This window comes from Ptychodera flava (assembly GCF_041260155.1).
Source record: "Ptychodera flava strain L36383 chromosome 23 unlocalized genomic scaffold, AS_Pfla_20210202 Scaffold_24__1_contigs__length_23054250_pilon, whole genome shotgun sequence".
NCBI lineage: Eukaryota > Metazoa > Hemichordata > Enteropneusta > Ptychoderidae > Ptychodera > Ptychodera flava.
In genome coordinates, this window is record NW_027248278.1 from 19,995,462 (window position 1) to 20,022,767 (window position 27,306).

Sequence of the window (27,306 nt, forward strand, 5' to 3'; positions counted from 1 at the left end):
GATACTTATTATTATATAGGGCTCAGCCCTTGGTGTCGCGCCAGGGGTTATTAAAGATTGGCAATGTTATTTGTATTGATTCATGATAAACTGTAATTGTTACTTCATAAACGTTTATATGACAACTATGCCCAGTTTCCCTCTGATGAAAGCAGTTCACGTACGTACACGATGTCAAACCCTGCAGCAGGGCAGGTATAGATTTTCTGTAGCGTGTAAAACTTTTGGACAAAAATTGGCATTTTTTACAATGATAACAGCCTATTGCGATAAACAAGGGACGTATTATGCAATCATTATCATTGCAATGGTAACCGCACTGCCCACCTTCCACTTGCAAGCTGAAAACTATAGCGTTCCGTCTAAAAACTGGCAATTTTTGAATCTAATTATTGACACAGGGGCGCTCTTCTATAATTCAATCCCAGCATTCTTTGCGTATGCCCCCGTTCATATGCACGACAGTTTTCTCCCTTTATCTATATTAACGATATTTTGTATCAGCGACAAGGTGCATAATAACATTTACTGGCTAATAAAAGAGGTATATTTTATAAAAGGCATGTTATATAATGGTAATTTGTTTCGTATTTGTTTATTTACGAGTACTCAAAAAAAACATGGCGGCATCCGTGAAAGAAGGGTACACTTCCGGTTACTCGCATAGTATATTATGAATAAGCGCATGCGTAGTCAGTAAGCCGCTGGCGCGACTATTATATGATAATTCGAAGAAGTTACTCGAATCAGTCGTTAAAATTAACGATGTCATTAGTAAAGTAAATCACAAGTATGATCTTAGCTTTTACTAGTATGAAGTCTATAACAGTTTTCTCTTTCATCTCCCCATTGTGACTCTCCTTTGGCCTTGTCCCCAGTCGAAACATAATTCGAGACATCAAGGAATAGATGATTTACAGTAAACTCCAGCTTAACGAATTTTCTATTATCTCTACATCTTAAGGAAAATTGATTTAAGACCGTTTAATGATTATATAAATAAATTGAAAACGTAAGTCTTAAGCTGACAATCAGTCTTTAATACATTTATAATATAATGATCATCCATTATGTAAGCCTGGAAGTCACAACAGATTTACATGAAAAAAAAGTTCTGTGACTGTCAGTCAGATCAACAAGTCTTAGCCTATGACTTAAACGATCATAAAACAATAATTGTTATAGCAATATTCGGGAACGGTGAAAACGAACTCTATTTTTTTTGTGATTATGTTTCTTTTTTTTTTGCTTTCGGATATTGAAAAAAAACATATTGTTAAATTTACACCTCTAAGTGTCTGAAAATGACTATCGACGATCAAAAGCACCTCAAATTAGCATAAATGTCAATCACAATAGTTTTTTTTAAATTGAACAGACGCTCTACGTAAACTACAACACTTTTCAAGCAATTCAAGTTGGTTCATTGCCATCGAAACTTCGAAGTAGAAAAATCAAAGTGGACGGATTTTACACGTCTTAGTTATGAAAACATACTTCGAACCATAAGTGTACAAAACACAATGGGAACTACTTTGGGATGATTTATGGTGACTTAATGTCGGTTAAGTTAACAAATGTAAGCAAATAGTCTTTTTTTTAGAGTGATACTCTTGTTTGTATGAGTAATTCGTAATATTGCAACATTCAGTTGTAAGGCATCTAACATTTCCCTTAAATTTGAAAAATATTAGATCCAATTATTCCAAAGGAGTTGTAATCGAATTACAAATAAAAATTCCACAAATGGAACACATTTACACATTTGCAGGTAGAAAATGACGCCTTGGAACGATGCTATAACTAGCATACAAATGTAATTCTTTAATAGACCTTTTCATAAGTCTAGCGCCCTCCTGTGGCCACTTTGAATTTGGAGTCAAAGTGAGGCCACTGGGGAAAAACATCCAGCAACTGCCCAGGGTTTTCCCAGTGGCCTCGCTTTGACTTCAAATTCACAGTGGCCAGAGGAGGGCGGTAGACTTATGAACAGGGTCTATATTGCATACAAAGTATCTATATATGGTTTATTTTCATTTAAATTATTCGCCTACTTTACTTGGACTAAATCTATAAATCTAGCAACATATTTATATTAAATAGCAATTTCAAAGAGAACAAAAACCACGAACATCTGCTTATCTCCATAACACATTAGTTAATCCTGATCAGGAGCCATGGTTTAACGTATCCCGAAATATTGTTATTTATGGAATATGCAGTGCAATGAAAAAAAACTTCAGCCTCTCTATAAGTGACATAAGTACTCAGGATAATTTCAACACGTCCCAGTAAGACCCTGTGATATATCTTTTCCGTTACCCTGATGACCGATTGAATAATGCCTGGGAATATAAAATGTTCATTGTCGCAAAGAAAATGATTCTAATACCCTCACATACTATCAGAAAATGTCAAATATTAACCATAGACATCAAGAATATACTGAGCAAGCAATTCAGTGATATAATTCATCGCAGTTGATAAATAATAACGGAGGTTTTATAGTACGAATTGCTCGGATTCTCGCAACAAATAGTCAAAAATTAATAAATTTAAAACTTTTAACCGTATGCGATGTACCAGGCGTTCGTTGTCACTCACCACATATCTCTGTATAGTCTAATATGGATGCCAGGCAACAATTCCGTGGTGACCTTTTGTCATAATTCACCAAATATTCACGAACCCGAACTGTTTTAATGTAAAAGCACCATAGGGTTCATCTGTTGAGCATAAACCCGGTGAAAGTGTCCATTTGCTTTGAAAGAAGATCCAGTATGGTCACAATGAGCCACTTATCTAAATTTTACATGCTTTACAAATATTTCTTCTGGTTATTAAACCCCCATAAATAAACGTCCACTTGTTAAACTGCCCGTTACGATGTATGAAATATTCTACCAAATGTTATTATAGTACCCACACATTTTGTTTTCATTCAAGGCCCAAAAAATTTCAAAGTTGAAACAGTATCCTAACGTAGGAGACTACGTTATTGGTCGTGAATTGTTTGGTTGCAATGGATGTTTTAAAAGCTCATATTCGCCACTACTGGCGTTGATGTTTTTGTATTGTTTTGCATATCTAAGTCCGTCCAACATGTCATAGCTTGTTTCACTGAGACTTAAACTGGAATTTGATCTAATTTTGTCAATAGGAACAATTTCGTATGGTCCTTCACAAGATAGCGTCCGAATAGAGAAGCAGATTTTTCAACCGGCTTTTGAATTAGGAAATCATTTTCAACGGTTTCTATATCCTGGTTGGTTGTCCCAATTGCGTCACTCTGCTGTGTCACGCTTTTGTTTTTTCTTACCGATGCATACTCTGGAATTTCTTTTTGTTTATTTCGTCGGATGTCAGACACTACGGAGCCATCGCACTCATTCGTATTTGTAGGTTTGGTTACCAACTGTATATTCGTAGATTGCGTAATCGTGTCATTTTCTTTACCACATGTCATAGTCGGGATTCCATTTTCTTGGTTAGAATAGCATAACCTCCTAATACATAATATGATACACATGGTAAGTAAACTATTTCGCAGGCCAATATATATCTGATTTTAGAACAAAATGTAGTATCATGTTGTACCCTTTTGTGTTCTTTACAAATAGTTATTTTACGAAATGACGACATTAATTATATATTTCATTTAAAGGACTGAAATTATATATACAGGTTATCTACATATGAAATTACTGTTTATCTTTTCTTTCGATTTTTAAACGTTTATTGATTGCTCGCTGTAACGTTCTAGTAGTGTGCACGAAAAATTTTAAACAACAAATTAAACTTCATTATTAGATTTCTTTCTATGTTTTAACACAGGCAGGAAATTCAAATTTTACGGTTGACTTTACAAAGAGATGTATATCGTCTCAGAGATATTCCGCTTCATAGTGTTATACAAAGATTAGTTATATGGGTCTGTCTACTTGTCAGTCAGCAAAAAAAAACTTAGAGTAATTGCGTAGTTCAGTAAGACTTACCCTCTTAGTTTTAGGTTATATCGAACACAAACAGCAAATAGTCCCAGGAGAACACTTATCAAGGCACCAACAATGGCAGGCACTAAAATCCAAGTACGTACATTATTTTCATTGGTAGTAGCATCATCTTCCCTAGGACTGATGGTTATGTCGTGGCTATCGGTTAAATTTAAATCTGGAGTAAATGTAGGAAAAACAAGATTATCATGAACGTATTTAAAAAAACAAATAAGTTTTCAATTTCTTTCTTTTCAAAAAGGTCTGTGATGACACAGATCTAAATCGTTACTTTACAGAGCTACCCACTTCAGGAATCAGCAATCCTTAAGCCACATACTAATTGCTGACGTTGACGTTATGCTCTGTGATATTCAATTACCCTCGAAGTATTTCACATGACACTTAACGTCACGATGCTTTTGTTAAATGCTTTTTATTCAGTCTCGTTTATTGTAAGCTACTCTTCTACACTCTTGCAAGATTTTCTTCAAGGAAAAACCTGTTGGGGATAAAATGATATTGTTGACCATGTGATATGTCTTTCCATGGTTTTCGTGGAAGTAAGGTCTTGCACAAGCTGTTGAAGCTAAGGCACGGTTCGAAGGATTTTGATAGTGCAGAGAATCTATGACTTAGTTTTTAAGACTAGCTTATATGAATTACTTGACATTTAGATACAATTCATTTCTCGGTGATCAGGGACGAAATTTGTGGATATCGATAAGTGATGTGAACTCATTCCAAGTATGCAGAGAAAATGATCAAAATGTCACACTTAAGGCTTTGAATTTTTACTTTTTAGAAGTATGCAATTTTAGCGAGCAGATGTCTGTCACAATTTTTTTTATATTTTATCTGGTAAAGTTTAAGGAATGGCAAGATGACCAAATAATTTCATTTACAATTGACGATGTTTGATGAAAAATATTACGATTTTTTCGTAATTTGTGCATGTCTGGAAATGGACTGAAAGCCGTGCCTAAACCGTAAGATCAATGTCGTAAATCATTCACGCAACCCTATTGAGAAATCATTTGGCAATTTCACAGTTTCTCTCACGTGCCAGCATCGGAAGTTATTTTGAATTCCGAGCACGTTTTATGTTATTAACAATCCATATCAACCCACCACCTAACCACAGATACAGAGAATCAATGAACCTTTAAATAACGTTACTGTACCCTTTGTTGTTGTCATTGTTGATTTGTCATCACAAAAGTCTCCAAATCTTCCATCTCGACAAACCAATCTAAAGGGGTTTTCTATACATATCTTCACGTTATCATATTTGCATTCATGCTCCTCGCATCTGGAAATATTTTAAATGGAAAGTGAGTCCGCCATAGTGCTAGTGCGTTCTCTAAATTTATGTTGTAGGCCTAATGACATTATAGTATTTCGCCACATAATTATAATATAGCCATATATTCAGCTTCAGCCTGTTAAAACAGAGAAAATTACGGTTCTTTATAAGAATATGCAGTAAACATTCCCTTCTTTTAATTATAGAGTGAATAAATATTGTCGAGAAAATCTTATGTATTTTAGACAAACATCAGTAAAAAGAGGAAACGCGATCCAATTTTTGTGCAACTAAATATAGTTCCGAACATTCATATATTATGAGATTTTGTTATAGAAGCGTCAGAGAATCTTACCTGACAACGTCAGGACAGCTTCCATTGGTGTGATTACACGACGTAGTGCAGTTACATTGAGGACACGTTTCCTTGCATCCAACGCCATAGAAGCCAGTTCACATTTATCAGTGCACCTTTTACCTGTCCATCCAGCTTTACAAGATGTACAGACATCACCTTTACACATTACACAATTTTCAGGACAAGTGTGATTACAATAATGGCCAATATATCCTGCATCACACTCACACGTGCCCGTCACGTGATCACAACTACCACGTTCACAATTGCATTCCTCCGAACAATTATTACCATAAAAACCCGACTCACATTTTTGATCACATCTGTTACCTTGCCAACCAGCTGAACACTCACAATCACCATTTTCAACCGAACACGTGTGTCCATTGTAACAATGCAAGCATTTGTCCTCACAAAATGAAAGGCCATTAGAATGAACAATCTGCGTATCGCAATCCAAGCATCCAGAGCCAATCCAACCTGATGAGCATTTACAACTGTCAAGATGATCCTTAACACAGTAAGCTCCATTGAAACAAGAACAATGTTTATCACAATTTTCACCATAGTAACCAGGACTGCAAGAACACCTTCCGTTAGAAGGATCACATTGCTCATTTTTCGAACAGTACACTGCAAACATGAACTTCCGTAGAAACCATCTCTACATGAACACTTTCCTGTTTTACTGTCGCACAAACTATTATCAGGACACAAACACTCCTTCTCGCATACGTCCCCATACCATCCGTCCACACAGGTACAAGTGCCGTCAGACAAGCATGTACCTCCGTTTTGACAATTACAGGAATATTGACAGCTGTTTCCAAAGTATTGTCCCGAACAATTGCAGGAACCGTCAACTCTATTACACGTCCCTCCATTTTCGCAGGAACAGTTGTTCTTGCAGAAAGGGCCAAATGTTCCACTCGGACATTCTGCAGAAGAAATACATCAACTATTAAATGAACACTGATCAGGAACGACATCAGGGCTGAAATGATTGTAATGACTGATATAAAAGTCATATTTCGGCGGCTTGTTGTAATGTAAACTGTCAGACAATAATGCAAGGTGTTAAACGGCAGGTACACTTTGTTATGAATTCTAAACATCTATTGTAATGTAAACTGTCGAATTTCTCATAACGGTATAAGCGAAAAGTAAAATCAATAAATGCGATATGTTTATTGGGCGAAACTTTGAAATCCTACGTTTCACATCAGCTCTTCATCTTAGCGGAGGATTTCAGAAGTATCTTATCGTTGTGATGCATACCGAAATAAGATGATATATCATTCGTTTTTCAAAATGACTCCATAAGCACTTTAACGCGTCACAAAGACATAAATTGATAAGTATTCCAAAGCTTAAGATGCGGCTTCTCGAATGCCCTTTGTGTTTTTGGCCTTTAAATCGTATTTAAATCGTATGTTAAAGAGACACAGTGACTGTACCAAGTTCGTGAATGTAATACCGTCATTTTTTCAGACTGAGTATACTTTTAAATAAAAAAATTCAACATAGTTTTAAAAAAAATATTACATCGCCAGTGGAATCGGATACAACCACATACCTATACAATTCTCTATCAGGTTTGTGGCATTGTTTTTAAAATAACCATCGCAACATCTATACACCCTAGAAAGAAAGTATATATTCTTGCATTAATGAAATATGATAGATAGATAGATAGATAGATAGATAGATAGATAGATAGATAGATAGATAGATAGATAGATAGATAGATAGATAGATAGATAGATAGATAGATAGATAGGTAGGTAGGTAGATAGATAGACAGATAGATAGATAGATGGATGGATAGATAGATAGATAGATAGATAGATTGATTGATTGATTGATTGATTGATTGATTGATTGATTGATTGATTGATTGATTGATTGATAGACAGATAGACATAGCTTGACAGATAGATAGATAGACAGATAGATAGATAGATAGATAGATAGATAGATAGATAGATAGATAGATAGATAGATAGATAGATAGATAGCTTGACAGATAGATAGATAGACAGATCGTCACATATTTCCAAATGACTCTCATTTATGACGTGGTAAAGAAGATAAGTCAAAACATTTCTTTAGTCACCTTACTGATATTTAACTACGAATTATACTGATTGAAACGCTTATAGAAAACTACGCAGTTTACGCGTTGATGCAATAATTATATACTTTACCAATTGAGTCTTACTTCAAATCAGGCATTGTATTCTTTAAACCACAAACGGCTTCGACAAACAGATTTAACATAAGATAGAGTTTACATAGCTGGCGATAATTATCGTATCTCTTGCATAAAGAGTTGCATGTCATTAAAAGGTAAATTTTCTTAATGACTATCTTACTTTGACCCAGTATGTGCCTCAAACCATAAACAAGCATGTGGATCGTCCGGTCTAGCCTGTCCAGGGACATTTGCGACATAGCTACACGAAGTCAACCTTGCCGCTATGGCAATACAAATTATAGCAACCAAACCCAAATTCAGCTTGCAAACCGTAGTAGCCATGATACAAATGTAGAAAGGTGATAATCTGCAAAATAAAAGTACATCGATATTTGTTAGTAATACACAGTAACGTGGTTCTCAATTGACTTCAAATAAGAGACCGTCTGTGGTGACAATGGTTAGCTGTTTACTGTATCGCCGATATCTTCAACCTCTCGTGCTCCGAAATCTTAAAATGTGATGTCGATATCACTTTCTTTATGTCGAATTGTTAGTTCTAGCAACATAATGCCCGGGGTTCCTGTTGACAAGCAGAAGTAAAAGAACGTATCAATCTGTAATTGTAACCGAGATTTGACCTGGTGCAGGTTGTGTTCGTTACAAATTTGTATCGTCAGGTGATTATTGTAAGACCGATTTGCAAATGTACAAATTATCTGTGAATTATTTGACAAAATTTATATAATATTTATCCGACAGGTCAGTTTATAAAAAAATTCTATTTTTTGCATATGAAACTAACAGTTATTAATGATCAAGGATGGTTCTTAATTACCGTATTGTTGTAGCCTCTTTAAGAAGGGGTTCACTAAGAGAGTGGCGAACAAATGATTTTCATGAATACTTTAAAAGAAGCAAACTTTCTTTCATTTTTCAGAAAATCTCGATAAATACAGTTTATTACAAAGGGTTGTAAACACGCTTAATATTGAATCACGGAAATAGGTATTTCATCAGGCCACTTCAATCCACGCCATCACCAACTCTCTGACTTATAATAACACGATTGGAACTAATTTGGGATAATTGAATGGTGAAGTAGTGTCGATTAATCTGCAAATGTTATCTCGTCTGCTTTTCTTTATGAGTTACGCACTTGTTTTTATGAGTAATATGTAATATCTCAACATTCAGCTATAGGCACCTAACGCTTTTGAGAAGTTTGAAAGCTATAAAGATCAAATTATCTCAAATTAGTTCCAATCGTGTTTAATCATGCTGCAATGGCGTGGAATTAGAATACCTGCCGAAATTCGCGTTTGCATACTTCAATTTGCCTATAGTGCCGGAATGATCCGATTCAATTATTTAATGAAATACTCTATGCTTAACTGTCATTATGACAATACTGATATGAGATACTTCAATTGTGTTATGCTATGATACAGTTAAAACATGAAACACACCGATGATTATACTATTACACAAACTGACTATATGAAAACATTCATGACGAGTATGTCATCTTGATGTATGCTGCCATGCGAGAATTTGTAATAACGAATTCAAGCTTTTGTATTATTAGTGACTATATGACATACTGAGTGATGACGTGACTACTAACAACGCGACCATGCATTATGACTATGCGATCAAAAATGCAATCTAGGGAGTAAAACTTAACCACAATGCATCAGTAATAAAACAAGCACAATAAAGGGGAAGCAACCCCAAGCGTCGTTCATATCTTGGTTATTTGCGTTTTGTGTTTCGTGTATTTTGTGTAATATGTTAGTGTATTTCATGTTTCGCTGCTTTGTGTGCAGATCTCATATATCATGACAAGGCACAGCTGTAATCTCAGTGTCGGTGCAGTCTCTACTTAAGAGTTGAGTGACTGTATAACAAAATGACAAACGCTATGTTTCGAAACTTTCCCTTGTTTCCATTGTCAGTCGCCCCAAATTCATCTTCAATGGATAAATTGCAATAAAGAGAAAGAAACTCCTAACATGATTCATATCTTGTTTGTTTGCGATTTGTGTTTAATTGTTGTGTACTATTTTTATATTACTAAGTTTATATTATATTTGGCTGTTTTATATAAAGAGTCGACTGGCGAAGGCAAGACATACCCGCTATAGTGCCATCTTTATCCTTTGCCGATTTCAACCCCACTAAGAAACTAAGTTGGGACGACTCAACTTAATTTCTTTTAGTTAAACAGCCCTGACATCTACCGGAACCCTAAACCACTTTCTGTCAGCTTTTTTTGGGGGGTTCGATATTGCTTTTTGATTCTCATCCCATTATACCTTTGGGTGTCCTTTAGGTTGTATACGTTTGTCTCTCATATTTGATGGAAAAGGTAGCACATGGTAATCGGAAAGTGCAACTTTTGGAAATTTCTACATCTTCTGTCATGTTTAGATATGCAGGCGTAAAAATAGGATGTGTTTTTCTTGCATCTTGTTGTCTCTTATGCCAGAAAAATGCTGATTTTTCGGCAGACAACCAATTATAGTGAAGCTGCCAATAACTGAAAATTATAAGTCAGTCATGGCCTCATCGGCAGATTTTCTTCCGTTTTAAACCGTTTATATACTTTTACATGTGGTATAACAGAATAGAATTAGAATGGAAATATCAACATTACTTTATATATCACTCCATATACAATAGAAACAACAGCTTTGATTTTATGACGAGGTCGCAATCGGCGACAGAATCGAATCGGGAGTGCTTGGATAAAATCGGCAAGGGACTGCACCGTAATGTACATGTCTTGCATAGACCCCGCGGAGGAGTGGTGAGACCATGTTAAACTGAAGTCCTTTGACGTTACGTTTCGAAAACGTAATTTGCTTACAATTCATTTTTGGTCGTATGGAATGATTGATTGATTGAATGTATGTGTTACTATGTTATTCCATTAAAGATAGTCGTTGACGTAGGGCAGATAGAATGTCTACGGTTCGGTCTGATTGTGTTTGTGTATGCTCATATGTAATTCGTAGTTCGAGCTATTGTTGCTTTTGTGAAGTTTTCATAACTGTATCGCTTATATTTCTGTTTCTCTTGAATGCGATTGCTGGTTGCTTTTGGAGCATATTTTTTGAGCCTTTTCGTCAATAGCAATCGGGGTTTTCATGGCTGTCCGCCGACATTCCAAAACAAATTACTAACGCATTGTGGGCAGTTTCTACTCCCCGTGTTACTTAACATTAATGTTCACATGGTCGCATTCAATCAGTCATGTAGTCACCTTATCACTCAGTATATCATGTAGTCATTAGATAATACAAGAGCCTGAATTAATCATTGTATTTTAGTTCTTGCAGGGGGCGTACATCAAGATTGAATGCTTGTACGGAAGTTTTCATATAGTCAGTGTACCAATGTGTAATTATCTAGTTCATTTTTGTGCCCCATGTTGTAAATTGATTACTTCATAAAATTATTGAAATATCTCATCATATCAGAATGTCATAATAACATTCAAGCATACAGTATTTTATAATTGAATCATGTCATTCCGGCACTACAGTATTGCATAGGCAAACTGCAGTATTGCACAGGTGAATTTGGCAGGCATCTACGCCATAAAGGGTGAATCAAAGAATAAAATCTTCCTAACGAAGTTGAGAGTGACGTTGTCAATGGATGCTCGAGATCATCGTAATGAAAAGGGTAAAAAGACAGTTATCGTTGCAAACACTTGCCAACCTTTTTACATCCACGAAGAGGAATGAACCCTTGTCATAAAATCACATGGGTAGACACAGACAGTTTTGAGTACACGGAAACTGAATGTACCGTTTCCGAAGTCCACTGCACAATTCATGTGAATATTGTGACGGTAAAAGGTCCACTGCAGTCAAAACGGAAAGCGCCCTCTTTTTGCCTGAGAAGAAATTTCTTTCCTTTTCCAGGTTGGCAGATATAGTGAGTAGATCGAGTTTAGTTTTCCCGTTACGGGAACTTTTTCCGGAATCAAGAACAAATTCCCTACCCTTACACGGCTTTGAAGCGCAAATAGTTTTGTTCCGATATCTGTGGACCTAAAAAAATTACATTAATCTGTACATGAGCAACGGGAAGTTCACCAAGGATGATTTTTACATATGTGCTAGCTTTGTGGTCACTTACCCCGGAAAAGCTATTTTCGCCATTTATAACTTTCAAGATGTTTTACAAAAAACGATAGAAACAGTACAGGAAGTTGCCCATGTAATTTGAATCATGAGAAAAAGCGTCAAGCTTCGAGCTTGCATAATCTGATATGGAAGGGACCAGTTTCCCATGGGTATGGCATTGTCCACTAACCCGTGCTTAAACCAGGCTCTACGTATTTACATAATTTTTGTTTATACTGAGTATCCTTGCATAAACAATGAATCACTTATAATAAACTTTCCACTGTCAGATTTTGTGTTGCTGTTTACTACTGTGTTACTGTGAGTGGACAATGTGGGGGCCATACCCATCCGAAAATTGTACCTTCCATATCACATTATGCAAGCTCCAAGTTTGGAGCTTTTTGCCTTAATTCAAATTACATGGGCAACTTCCTGTACTTTTTATGGTTTTTTGTAAAACATACTGCAAGTTATAAATGGTAAAAATAGTTTTTCCTGGGTTAATGACCACAGAGCTACTACATATGTAAAAATCATCCTTGGTGAACTTCCCCTTAAATCTAAAAGTAGGTCATTATGTTGTTGATATCTTAAGATTTTTTCAATTATTTTAAGATCGGGCGAAAACTATGTGAATGTTGGTCCACAGCTCAATATAGTGAATGTACTGAAGCTGCTATTTCCGTATATGACACCCACTGTCACTTCTATTCTTAAACAGGTAAATGTTTCTATCTTGTGTAGATTGTACGATGTCGGCGATTTCGCGGCACTTTTAAATCGAATCTTAAAAAATAACATACACGACTTGGAGTGTGAAAAAAATCGTTGATACTCTATTCTAAATTTACTACTGGTGGGACGGCCCAAAATAATAGGACTGCCAAATTTGCGGCCTATAGTATCACCAACACGAAATCATGTAGATGGTTCTGCGTATTGTCTGGATACGTCACTTATTTGTGTTCTATTTCGGTACAAAGTGCAACGTCCTCCGAGTTTAACGTATAATTGGCGATTAAGTGCGCTTGGTACGACGCCAGTGATAGAATCATGTGACGTCTGAGACTGTTGTGATATATCCACACTTCCTCATACTACAATCATGAGTCACACTCGACCAGCTACTTAGGAAAATACACTGACTGCTTCTTTCGTTTTAGTCGAGTGAACAAAAACTACACAGATCATCGACCACGTACTAATGAACAGGTATGTGAACTGCGTTTAGTGGCACACGATAATCTTAAGTACGGTTTTACCATTGTTAGAGCAAGTACTAATATTAGTAACGGCATGGATTACATCTTATTGACATTAACGACATGTTGATTTTTATTTGTTGTTTATCATGCCAACAATACAACAATACACGCATGGCTATTCTTAGTGATGTTTACATTGAGTGTTAGAATTGTTAAAGTACAGATGAAATAGAGAGTGAGACCGAGAAGACATGATGGAAAATTGTGAAGATACTTATAAGACCAAGTGCCTATGATCATTGTATGAAGCAATGCAAATATATCATACAATCCAGTATTTGCATAATGTAATGGCGGCTATTCCGCTGTTCACCCAGACCGCAGTTCACTTCACGTTTATTGTACAGGTACTTTTGACGTTGTAACTAAACAATATCAACCAATAGGAAGCATGGACAGGCAATTTATATCTTGCCTTTGCCCATTTGAACTATGACTCACAAATACTTAAACCTGCGCTGTACTAAGATTGATAGGAATGCACTTTGTCACCGAGAATTTCATAACAATAGACCCACAGTAAAGGTATTCGAAACGGAACAAGAGCCCATTGAAGCGCTAAATATAACTGAATCTTAAGACTACATACAATTTACTTCTCCATTTCGTTGACGGTGTTCAAGTAGGCCAGGCGATTCTTTGAATCGTTTCTGAATAAGTCATAAGCTTAAAGTTTCGGAAACTCCCTTTAGCTAACTTGTATATTTGTGGTCTCTGCCATGAGTCATCAATCTGTCAATCGAAAGGTCTAGGTACTCGTGCCCCTTCTGACAATTTAATTATTGGGAACTCAAATGACACTTCAGGTCGACTACGTTCAAATAACACGTAAAAATGCTTATGTAATACTTTTAGTCAACGTTATTTTCTTTTCAGAAATGTGTTCATTGTTTCGACTACCTCTCGTTCAAAAAATATTGTGATGAAGAAGTATACTGTCTAACCATAAAAATCGCAACGATAGAGAGCCGCCGGCAAGTAAGAATGAGGTTAGTGTAGCACAAACCCTTGACAAAAATAAAATAAAATGAAGTCAATTACAGTATAGATCGCTCTGTTAGAAAGATATAGTCTAGTAAAATATTTTCTTAATGTAAAAGTAGGTTGTGGCAGATTTAAATGTCCATTGAATAATTCATAATAGCTTCAAATGATAATTATATGCTTTCAGTAACTGCCAAAACCTTAAGTTTGTCAAATTAAACTCGACTGTAATTCAAGTTTGCAACCGATCAACTAATAATTTATTCTTTACCAGCCTTTCAAAGGTAAATTATAGTTTGATGACTTCCGGGTTCAACTGAATTTGAGCACAGTTAAAGAGGCGAGAAATGTTTTGCAAACTGACATATACGGTCTGCTAACATATATTGCCAAAATAATCACTTTTGTCCTTATGTTGAGGAGTCGTTGGTTAATAACAGCATGTCTTGTATCATACATCATTTCCCACTTATATCGGTATGTGTTTTAACAGATATGCACATGACTTCAACGTATGTAACACTGAGCGAATATCCCAAGTCAGAATGGACATAGAAATACATTTTAAATGCGTTCATAAATATAATATTTGACGAGACATCGTTTCGCGGATATACATTGAACATAAAAATCAGCATGACAACTAATTCGCAAACCTGATTATGTGACCAATTGGATTGTTGAATTTTAAGGCAACTTGACGATGATGTCAGGAATATGTTACATGATATGATATGCATACGGTACAAATGTGTCCCGATTTAAACAAACCTTACAAGATCATTTCGTTTTGGTTAATTGTAAATAAAATTCTGCAATTGAATCATTGTTGTTAAATGTCATCACTCACCTTACTCGGCGTAACGATGTGATAACCTTAAGAACTCAGTTACATAATGACAACTACATAGCCGTGTTTCCGATATGATTGAAAACGGGGCTTGCCGGCTGCTTTTCTGGTGGAAAGCCCCTGCTTTATTGTTTTCAGGTTTGGTTACCTCATCGAATACAAATAATCAAGGGTTTTTCCTTTTCTTGTTTTCGAGATCAAAATAAAATCAGAGGAGGTATTACTACTGGCAATCAATTGATCAGTTTAATCAGCTTGACGCTAATGGGCCATTGTTTGAGTGAGGTCGCCAGGTAAAAGCAGGAAGTAACACCTCACTAATCGGGTTTTTTTTTTGTTTTTGTTTTTTCTGAAACATGGCTTCTGGAATCGAGTAGTATTTCTTGCTTCATGTCCATATTTCGAAGACTTTCTTTCTATCTGCCGGATAAAAGTGTCGATAGGAGGTAAATATATCCGCTATAAGAGGGGCAATACCTAAAACCGACTGATATTGTTTATCATTACACCTGATGCCTTGTTAGGTTACCATGATTGGCCGGGATTCACTCAGTGGATATATAAAGCAGTCATACAACAAGTGTTGTAGCCCTATTGCGAGGACCAGTGTGATATAGCCTTGCTAACATGCATACAAATCGCACCCTGTGGCGTTCTTAAATACTGGGCATGTTTTTTTTAGTGTACCACATTGCGTGCATTTGTTGGGTGTTATCTGTGTAGCATAGATTAAAAATAGTTTAATGAAGTCGGATTACACAACATTTTAGTACGATTCTCAACTAAATGTATAAAAAAACAACAAACAAATGATATTCTCTTTAAGATATTATTTTTTTTAATTGTACAACCAATGCTACGTCTTTATGCATACTGCGATCGAGCAAGAAGTGAATTGTTTCACTGTGGCTAATCTTGGCACCTTAAAATCTTACGCAAAGTTTCGAAAACAAACGTCTGTTTTTGCTTTCTGTTTCGTTGTAATCACATTACTAACACAAGTTGACACTTGAAAGTTCTGCCAAGATGCCAAAATACCGTTTTCTATTTTGGGGAGCAATCAGATTGTTGACTGACGATCACTAGCATTGTATTTTGCATTTATCTATGACACCAAGGAACATAGGATATTGACACCTCAAGCGCTTATTGTACAGGCTGACCTTGTCAAGTGTCGTGCACCGGAGCTCATGCACACTGTACCATTCTTTATTGGATGGCCGAGGAGTGTGTAGGGCAATAGAGTAACTGATAATGTCGCGACTTTGATCGGTAAGCACTTGTGCAATTCACCTCAAACTTTATCGATACTCACTCTGGCTACAGTAACTCAATTGGTGGCAAAGTATAATCACAGACGCCGGCAGCTACAGTGCATACAGTGATAGTATAAATCAATTTGAGACATAATGCACTCAAAGTATTCAACATCGTACCCATACAAAAACTGTTGAACAAAGTGATGTAAAAGTGAGGCACATGACAAAGATTGCAACGTAGAAAACCTACCCACTGCACCAAAAAGATTTCTGTAAACTCAGTGGACATTGTATATAATAGAACAGTCCCAGTCCCATTGAATATTACTACGGCCATAAAATGATCGCGTTCAGTGTATTTTAATCGTTGAGACAAATCTCTTGTTCAGATAGACGGAAGGTGATAATTGAATGCTCTAAATCCCTCTTAATCGGTAACAGATAGTGTTTACCCTTCCATTCACTATCGCCCACACCTGACTTCGAAAAATCCCGCCCAGTGTATGTAAATTGTGTGCGTCATGAATAATCGTTCTATTGTGCGCCCGGGGTCCTGTAAGCTCCTGTTTAATGCTAAATCAATGATTATTTAAACTCAATTACTGAACACCACTCCAACTTTCCTAAATTGATTTACATCCAAAGAAATTAAAACAGAAGGAAAATACAGAAAGGATTTACACTGTCTCTATCTCCGTGAACTGGCATTCATTGATCACATACCGATAGACACCCAAGGCCAAAAGGCAGCAAAACTCAGCGACGACTCCTAGTTGTGCTGACAAAGTATTTTATATCGCTGCATCAATCAAAGTGATTACACAATCCCATTGTGGTCAAATTTCCTCATCAATCATATCTTAAAATAAAAAAATAAACATGAAAAACAAAGACATCGTTTATACTGCTGATCAACAACATAGTATAAACTATGAACTGGTATATGCATTGACTGCATGTAAAATCAACTCAACATTCCAATATTAAATTGTCTGCATCTTGTGAAATCAACAACACAGCAATGAAAGTATTGCCTCAAAGAATGAAATTGCGGGTTTTAGAGGATGAAAACCAATGTCATCGTTGTCTTCAATGAAAAAGAAACAATAGCGGATGTGCGGAGAGGGACTATTCTATTTAGGTAATGGGGATAGAGGGTCATATGGTCATAAATGAACTGGAAAACGTGCCATTTTCCTCACAATGCTCTCACGGGAGCTTCAATGTCCCATTATTTTAGCATCTTTTAACAGTATTTTTTCTGATCTGAAGAGTAATTTTACAATCTCTAACGACCAAATATACTCTCTTAACCTTCCCGTATTAGAGTTTAGCTAGGCTAGGACCTTATAGACGGATGTAGAGCATACGTGTATGTATATCTGTTGCTTCTACTGAGCAATTCCATCCAGTGGACCAACCCCTGTAACAAATTAGTTTATGACACTAGTATGATACTTATTAGTGACTTTGTATACATATTGTGTACACCATTGGGCGTTCATGAAGCCTGATCAAGTTTCAAGTTTTAGGTGAAGTGCACAAGTGTTTTGGTAATTTTCGATCAAAGTCTGAACATCTTCAGTGCACTTGCTGGGTAATTAGCAAGTTTTGTGTTCGGATTAAATAGAAAACCACAGTAAAATTGATTGTTATTAAATAATAAAATCTTTCTCTACTAACAAGAGATGATGTGCCGTCTTTCTCGATAGAAATAAAACATTTCATGGAATTACGGAAGGAAATATATCAGAAGAGTATAATGCAAAAAATAGGTCAGATTTAATACTTAATAGTCAAATATTGTCTAAAGCGTAATGAGACAAGAAAAGTTTGCAAAACTTGGAAAATCACAAGCCCATACTTATCGATGTACATAATACAGGTGTATCGTACTTAACAAAACGTTGCGATGAGGTTAACGGCTCATCTGTGCAGTATGTGTATATACTGTCTATACAGGGTGTTCAACAGTCAATAGTATTGTTGTAATCCCAAAACAATACGCAAGTTTGACATAAGGACATCAAACGTTAGCGTTTAAAATTTCGATATCTCATCTAAATAGCTAACCGAAATTAAAATTATAGAAAATAGTTACACTCCGAAAAGTCAGCTGAAATCAATATTTTCATAATACAGCTAAATTATTTCAAAATATATTCATTTGTTTTTCTTCGTATTCATAATGTATTATGAATTGTCGTTTGTAATTGCCTTACGTATACTGTAGCTGCAACTTCGCCTGTTTCTCCTGTTGCAATGAAATGTATTGGCCTTGTGATATCCATCATATTTCCATGTATTTCGTGTATGCATTTTCTTAAGGTAGTACATTTCTTACAAACTATTTCAGAATTTTATTTTTTCTTAGTTATAGTAGTCCAAAACCATGATAAAGTATGTATTTTTTAAAAGCCCTCTAGTCCTTAAGCTGTCAGAAAATATATATCATATTGGGATTGGGACTTCTATACTGAGAAAAAATAAATATCAGAAATTCTTGATATATATATGTAATCCCATGGTATTTTTCTCTGTTTGACGTCATCATATACGAGTGTTTTTCGCGGAGCCGTACAACTTCGAGCCGAAGGCGAGAAGTTGTGCGGCTCCGCGAAAAACACGAGTATACGATGACGTCAAACAGAGAAAAATACCATGGGATTATATATTTATCACATGAACAGTCTTCTTATTTTTCTTTTGACGTAGATGGATCAAAATTATCGTAACAAATTGCATTAATTTCGTCGCGATTTGTGTTTTACTTACGCGGATTACTTTCATTTAAAGAGTAAAGCGGCCCGTCACCCAGGAGATACTTTCATTCATAAATCCCATCAAGCTGAAATTTGCTACATTACAGGGTATCTCCACCAACCAGACGTACGGATTCGGTCACGTGAACGTGTCAATCATTGTCTCGCGCTGTACCGATGCCAAGGCAAGTTGGCCATCGGCGGACATAGCTTTCACCGTGCTAGCGACGGATAACCATAGTATTCAGAGTTACTTAGAATATTTACAATTATATTTATGAAGTAAATGAGACGACACGATCGAAACAGTAATTCTCATTCCCAGAGATGCCATGGCTTTCAAAATATCACACAAGTTTACGACCTTTGCGAGCGCGAAAGATTCCGTTCGATGACACACTCATAGGGTGCCCACAACGTTGCCGTCACCGGTCTCTGCCGTGCCGGTGTCAACTCGTCAATCCCGATCTCGGTCATCAATGTTTTCGTCTTACGAACTTTGATGTTTGCATTGACACATATCTCGTCCATGGATACATCCTAATTTTGTTGACGGAAACTCTGTTTTGAGTGTTGTCTGAGTCAACTTTCGAAGTACATGGGATTCCACAGCGCTGCACACAGCTCGACAGCTTTCTTCGCTACTGCATTAGGCCTATGCAACGCGTACGCCGCGCTGCAAGTTTGATTCCGAGCGAGACTTTACGGAGTTTTTGTGTGTTGATCGTAGTTAGTCTAATGACTTTAGGCTTGTGCCTCCTATGTCGCTTTCCCGAAGATTATACTATACTCAATATTCAGTTTGAGGTGTAGGTTTCGGTTTTATCGCCAACCGGGATCGCAAGGTACGACGTCCACACATCTCGACTGTTGCCGAGACGTTATAATTAAAATAACGATCGTCGGTAGGCCTCCATTCGATTCTCGGAAAAAGCTATTGTTTTAGCGACTTGAAATTTCGTTGGACAAATATGCCTTCTATGTTTCCATGTCTGGATTTATCGGCTCACCTTTTTGTAAAAATAACGTGCCAGCTAGCACGGCATCGATCACAACAAATCTGTTCGTGTCGCGACGCCAGCATGTATGAACGGTACCATGAAAGAAAAAAGTTCCGGTTGATGACGTACAACAGGGGTAATTCGGATTTCTTATCCGTCCTGTTCTACGTCACACAGGTGGGAATTCGGGCCAGTTCATGTGATAAAAAACATTATTATACATCTACCATCGAGAACAATAGAATTTAGCGTGCGCTAAAAAAGCCGTACGGAACGTTCCGTAACACGTACGTTTTAAGTCGCCCGTTCCCTGCGGCTGTATCTGCGCGTTCACTGTAGAACGGTTTCAAGGGACCCATTGGACGAGTGCCAGAACAAGTCTCGCGCTTTCTGTACCGTACGTCCGTGTGTAGTGCACTGACTCCAAAACTTGCAGAAGCGCGTCCGAGATAGCGTTCCACACTGGGCGATAAAATCGGAAGAAAAATTGTTGACATTGCACGAAAACGGTCACTACTCTGACATTTTGATGCCCCAGTCACGAATGTAAGATGTATAATAATAAGGTTATCACGGAAATACCGCAAAGGATGCACTCGGACATTGGCGCCGCGCATCGCCCTCCGCTTCGCGTCGGGCGATACGCTGCACCAATGTCCTTGTGCATCCTTTGCGGTATTTTCGTAATAACCTCATAATATACACATATACTGATTCTGTACACGTTAGGTATACCGTACTTATACAATTAAATGCAAGACTACAGTGTTCACTTAGTGTGCAAAGGTCTGCATTACGTAATAATCTGCATAGAAACACACAACGTATTGGAATGATCCATATACAAAGATATACGTTGCGTATGCAATTAATATTGTGTTCCATATACGTCAATATACGTAAATATGCTAAGCGCATATCAAACATTTTGTCCACTTTAAGTTTCTATAAGGTATATAACTACCTTCAGAAACACAGCAAAGTTTTTGAGAAAGAACCTATTCAGAGTATTGATAACCGTGAAACTATACAGGCATGCTATAATTTACATGTTAATGCACTCTGTTTCACTTGACGTAAATTGAAAAGTGTGTAAAAATACATCAAAGTTTAAGTTACCGTATTTGAGATCAAATAATATTTTCTGTGGGTTTAAAAGGACCACTTTATTTATCAAACGAATCAAGTGTGGCAGACATATCTATTTTGCACGGACTTTTTTTATCAGAACGGTTTCTTTACTGCAATAGGCTTTTAACACAGAGAAGGAGACAGACAGAGACAGCCAGAGACAGAGACACTCACACACAGACACAGTCCAACACAAGAGACAGTCAAACACAGTCCCAGACAGACACAGACAAACAGAGACACCCGTACAATTAGCTATGAACACCCAAGATGAATATCAAGCTAATATTAAACCATCATTACCTATAGATTATTTTTCTAGACATATTGTCTACTCCAGACTAGAATCTTGATAAAGTCACGCTTACAAAGGATATGGCAACCTAAAGGGCCACAAAATATCAGTATCAACATGTTAGTTATAGATTATATTTACATAATCCGGCATATAATTCTGAATTAAGCACATTGTGACACATGCCATTACTCTTTTTTCGCAAGATGTAAACATCCAACACTAGTTTATGCAGGCCTTGCATAAAGTTACATATTTTTTCATTTAAAACTTTACAAATCATGTGCACTAACGATTATGTCCCCCACGTCGTCAGTAAAGCAAGTGCTACATAAAAACCCGAAATTAAGAATTTGGAATATACTCAGGCTGATTATACTGTGTTTTGTTTGAGTGCCCTCCTAGTATGACGTGCTGAGTTATATTTTGAGCCATCTCAAGTTTTCTATCCGAAAGAGTCACATGCGTAAGCGCATGCTCATTCCCTACACTGACAGAAGTTTGTGCTATTCAACATTAATTGACATGACTATAGTTTTATGCAGATGTGTAAGGATGGTTTATTACTAAAGCGGTCTCATTAACCTTTGACCCAGTCGCCGACACAACACTCTAGGCTATTCATTTAATATAATAAAGGCATTTAAATTATAACTGGGAATTATTTATTTAGGCACGCTTATCGATAAATCAGGATTTATTTTGAAATTACCGTCACGGTGGCGAAACCCGGCTTTAAATTTGTTAAAATCGACTATATCTTGAAATTTGCGTTTTTCCGTGTAATAGATCCGGAGCTCTATTAATGTAGAATGCGCCTCGGGGACACAAATTTGGACTCTCAAACTTTTACAATTTTTTTTCTGATATACCACTTGCGGGGTTCATTTTAAAGCTCTTGGTGTAGGAAAACTTTTCACTGGTTAAGTTTATCGAAATTCGAAAATTTTATTTTTTCTCCATACAGTTGATACAGCGATGGCAGCCATTTTGAATTATAAATATCGGTAGATCTTGGGTTATTTGTTTCCCTAGTACCAAAATGTGCACGGTGACCCCCGATTTTATTCTTGATTTTGAAATGCAATGGTTTAAACATCCTTCAGGAAAGTTTGAGCAAAAGTTTAAGTCTGTCACTTTCGGGCGCAAACTACCTTAATACATATTTCCATGGGTAAAACTTTGTTACATTAGGCCTACGTTTTATTTTTTGTGAATGAATGAATGAATGAATATAAATTAATATGATATCACCTGTTATTTACGTAATCATTTGTGGTACTGCACTTTTAGCATTATAATTTACGAAAAAAAATACGTTGGCTACGTTATCACGTTCACGAGCTGATGTGGGTCGTTTGATAACAATAACAACATTACGAACGTTTGATTTGTATTGGATATGCTCTTTGAAATATTCAACAAACATTGCCTCTCGTTGAAATGCCACTTCGAGTTCAATACACATGTTCATTATTTCTATTTGTCTCCGGTTCACCGGAAACGGTAAACGTCGAGACATGCACGATAAACGTCATCGGTTTTTGAATTTTCCCGTACTGCATTAACAGTTTGTTGGTAAACAACGCAAACAAAAAAAATGGCTTGCTCTCATCGCATGCGAAGCGATGTTGCCGACGTAACCAATTGAAGGGCTTCGAGGAACACGGGTATTTCTGGTTGCAAAATACGGAAATAATATGTTAAGTCTTGTAATGTTTGGTCGTTGGGTCAAAGAATCACTGCTGTTTTATACACCCCAGATTACGCCCACGTCCTCGCCATGGCTTTGATCAAAATTAGCAACGAAGTGTTGATAATCACATTAACAGCCAAAAACACGATTTAAACAGAATACACACTAAAACACACATGAAAGGATAGGCGATGTGTGAAGCCACTTTCTCTTTATTACACAACCAAGTAGGTCAAAATGAGTCGCAGACAGTTAGTGATAAAGTTAAAATGGGTTGTATGAATCAAACAATAAAGTCAATTCATTATTATGATAGCTAAAACAGCGATACCGATCGGTGTCATAATAAACTACTAAGAAAAGCCAACGGATTGGCTCGAAGCGATTCTGTGGCGATTGCGCAAGACCCGGGCGCGATAGACAAGCACAGCAAAGCAGTGGATTAGTAAAATTGATAGGGGATATTAATAGGGCTATAGAAAATGAAACGAGAAATGTTGAGTCGTAAAAATTGAATTCAGAACAGAGAAATAGAAAGTAGCAAATGTTGGCATAGATTAGACATTAGTGTGTCACAATGATCCGTTTGTTTGTCACATATTCGTTTAACACTTATTGTACTATTTTTCAGAAGTGATTGATTAACAACTTCTGGTACCCCGGCGATGCCAGTTTTCAGACCGAAGAGACATTTTGTAGAACCCGCTGCACCCAAATTTAAATATTAAGCCAAGCCCACATCGCTACGTCATAAAACTATGTCATTGCTATTTATAGAACTACCCTAACCGCACTTCGTGAAGACACAACTTGCCAGGTCTCTTGACGGTCAGTGTTGAAATCACATACGGTAATTATACCACTCATTTTTCATAAGACAACATGCCCCCTATTTGTGTGAAACTTTCGAGACATTCTTTAAAACTCCGCCGGGGATATAAAGGCAGAAACTCACACAGCAGTATGTGCATCATGCGCGTCAAAGTGAATTGTACGAGTAAAATACCTTACGTTTGCTGACGGACGAAGTGCGTGAGAAATTTGTTGCCCGCCATAATATTTTAAACATTGTTCAAACGATTTCTGCATCAAACATGATTCGCCCATGTCTACTGCTCAAAACTGCTTTTGTGCAACATCTACAGCATTTTAGAGTTCGCTAAATAGTCTCGGCCATGTTTTGCCTGCTATCCGGACAGCATGTGTGATTTCAAGAGACAAGTATCTTTAACATATTATGCACAGTTATCGTCGTAGTAATGGCACTCTATGTAAGGATACTTTATCTTCTCCATATATGTATGGTTTAGAATTGTTTAGAATAATAGTTCGGCAATATTTAGCTTTCAACCTGTTTCTTGCTCTGTTTACGTGATACATGTGTCAATTATTAACCTAGTATTACATTGTTACAACTGTTCATGTTTGGATAGTAAACTATGTCACCGCTAATTTTAATCGGGTTTTCCCCCGCACAATTCAAATCAACGTAGTTGTAATTGATATGAATGCTTACGCTGCATTGACTTTAAGAATTCGTTGAATTTGCAATGAAAATATTTACACCAAGCTCTGCTGACCAAGTAATGTGTCGTAAATACTCATCAAAAACAGGTTAAAAGGATAGCACGTCGGCTAAAAGGACACGTATGCTATCAGGAAGAATTATAGATCGTGAAACAGTTTTTATCCCATAACACGGAAAAGTACTTTCTTTCTCGGTTTTTTTCTCACCACGAAATCCGTAGAGCGGTATAAGATGGAGACTAGCTAAAATATATCAATTGTCATCAAATATTCTGCCATTTTGTTATTTAGCATGGCGTTGCCGAGAATCATGAAAGCATATATATTGGAACTTACATGACTACAATCAATTAAATCTGTATTTATAGGTATGAACAGGTACATTAACGCAATTCTCCAGGTGCATTCTACAAGGAAAATAAAGCTTTGATGCTATTCTTTTCATATATTTTTCAGTATATGTTTTACCGCTGATAAATTTCAGCATCAGATCACTAACGTTTATAATACAATATTTGCTCACGTTGATCTACAGTCTCTATAACTTTAATATAATTGTTATTTAATCTTCAGAGTGAAGTTGAATATGGCGCCAACCTATCGACCAAGGCGTCGATCGACGGTCAATCGACGTGCTTCTTCCAAATCAGGTAAGCAATGAAGATTTTGCTATATGCTTTCAGTCTTATAAATGTTTTAGTTTTTTCTGTAAGTTACACAACTTCCGATTTGTTGAATCAAGTAAGACGAATTTTAATCGGATATGTTAGAAGTTCGACGAGGGATGTTAAGTATTTAGCCAAGTTAATCGTTACGACATACTTAATCTCGATTTTAGAATAGCACAATGGTAACTTTAAGAACACTTCAGATCTAACACTTAATTGACTTTACTGTAGACACGCCATTTTTTTCGCTAAGAGGTTTTCCTCTGAGTTTAAATTTCATTCGCTGCCTTTTTAAAATGAAGACCGTAAAATGAAGGTTTCAAGTTGAACTCTAGGTAAACTTTGAAAATAAAGTCAAATAAAAATTAAGTCTTATCTTATTATATAACGCATCAATGGAAAGTTGATTTCATCGCTGAGCTGCCAATACCCTGACGATTATTGACTCTCATTTCTGTAGGTATGAAGACGAGTGTGAGAAAAGGCAGAGCCTTAGAACAACGCTTTGATAATAGTCTATTACGACATTTGGCCAAGCGGTTATAAGATCTACGTCCAACCAAGGCTGGCTTCTGGGAAACGTCCGGACTTCATTCTACAAGACCCCTCTTTGAGACATATCCTATTGAAGCTAAAAATTACAATAACAAACACAAAATAGGCCTAGCTGATGTGAAGCAGGCATCTGCGTATAAGAAAGAAACTCGCTCTCCTGCGGCTATAATTATTTGCCCGCATGGGAGAGCCACAAAACAGGCATTGGCTCTTGCTCGAAAAAACAACGTATTATCGAAAAGTTTTAAAACTTAATTCAGTAATATTCCAACATAAGTCTCCCTGTAAACCCATTTATTCATGAAGTTGACATTTATTGGACAAAAGACAATTAGTAATTTTTTAAAACACTTCGCAATCACGAAGAATGCAATATTTAAATGGATGGTCTTCATATAATACAAACAAAATAACAAAATGAACCCAAGATAGAAACGTGTGTCATTACTATGTACCGGATTGATATATTAAACTTATTGAAAGAAGTACTTGCAATCAGGAGAGCGCTGGCTAAGCATGTGATTTAGACTGCAATATAAATGATACAAATACAGTAAATGGGTGTTAATAACAAGAAAATGTCAAGTGTCTCGCGTGAGGATGCATATAGCCCTAACGATATTGAGATTCATGAGGTAAATCGGATTCTGAGATGGAATCACTGTTGTGACTGTCTAGTGTAGGAGAAATGTTAAGGAATGCAAAAGTACGGAGAATCTAGACGATGATCTTTCTAACACGTTTTTCCTATAAAATTGATATATAGACATGTTATGAGTTAGAAGTGTTTGTAAATCTTGCTTTCCAAGGTTTCATTATTACTTGTTATTATTGCGGACCTTAAAGCTATCATAACAATGTGTAAAGGAATATTCTTGTTGCTTTAAATCCTAGATAATGATTGTCAATTTAGTATATGAAAAATAAGTGAATAAAAATGCATCCATTAATGCCTTTTTATTTCCTCATACACTGAGAATGGTTTGATTGGAAACTCGTTTACCCTAGCACAGTGTTGTACTGCATTTATCAATTGCTCCTGCAGTCCCACTGTAATATGTCATCAAAAAACTAAAATTTAGAGGTGCAATACACTTCAGAACGACACTAGCTCTCTGTCCCAGCTGTATAACAGACTAAAACACAAAAAATAATTTATACGATTGTAATAAATAATGTCTTTCAATCTTAATCGTAGACAATTTTACGACACAGCTGTACAGTTCACAATACTTGCTTCTTTCTAGTTTGTTTTCCATGACCTAGAGAGGTCAGTTTCTCTAAAATGTTCATATAAGAAAAAAACTGTACACATATA

At 36.4% G+C, this 27,306-nt stretch overlaps 1 long non-coding RNA gene across 1 annotated transcript; it reads left to right on the plus strand.

Annotated features, from left to right (window-relative positions):
• Window positions 1–23,928: 23,928 nt before the first annotated feature.
• Window positions 23,929–26,938, plus strand: LOC139124836 (uncharacterized). Its single transcript, XR_011550062.1, has 3 exons — window positions 23,929–24,088; window positions 25,339–25,415; window positions 25,894–26,938. It is a non-coding gene; the product is annotated as an uncharacterized lncRNA (long non-coding RNA).
• Window positions 26,939–27,306: the final 368 nt, after the last annotated feature.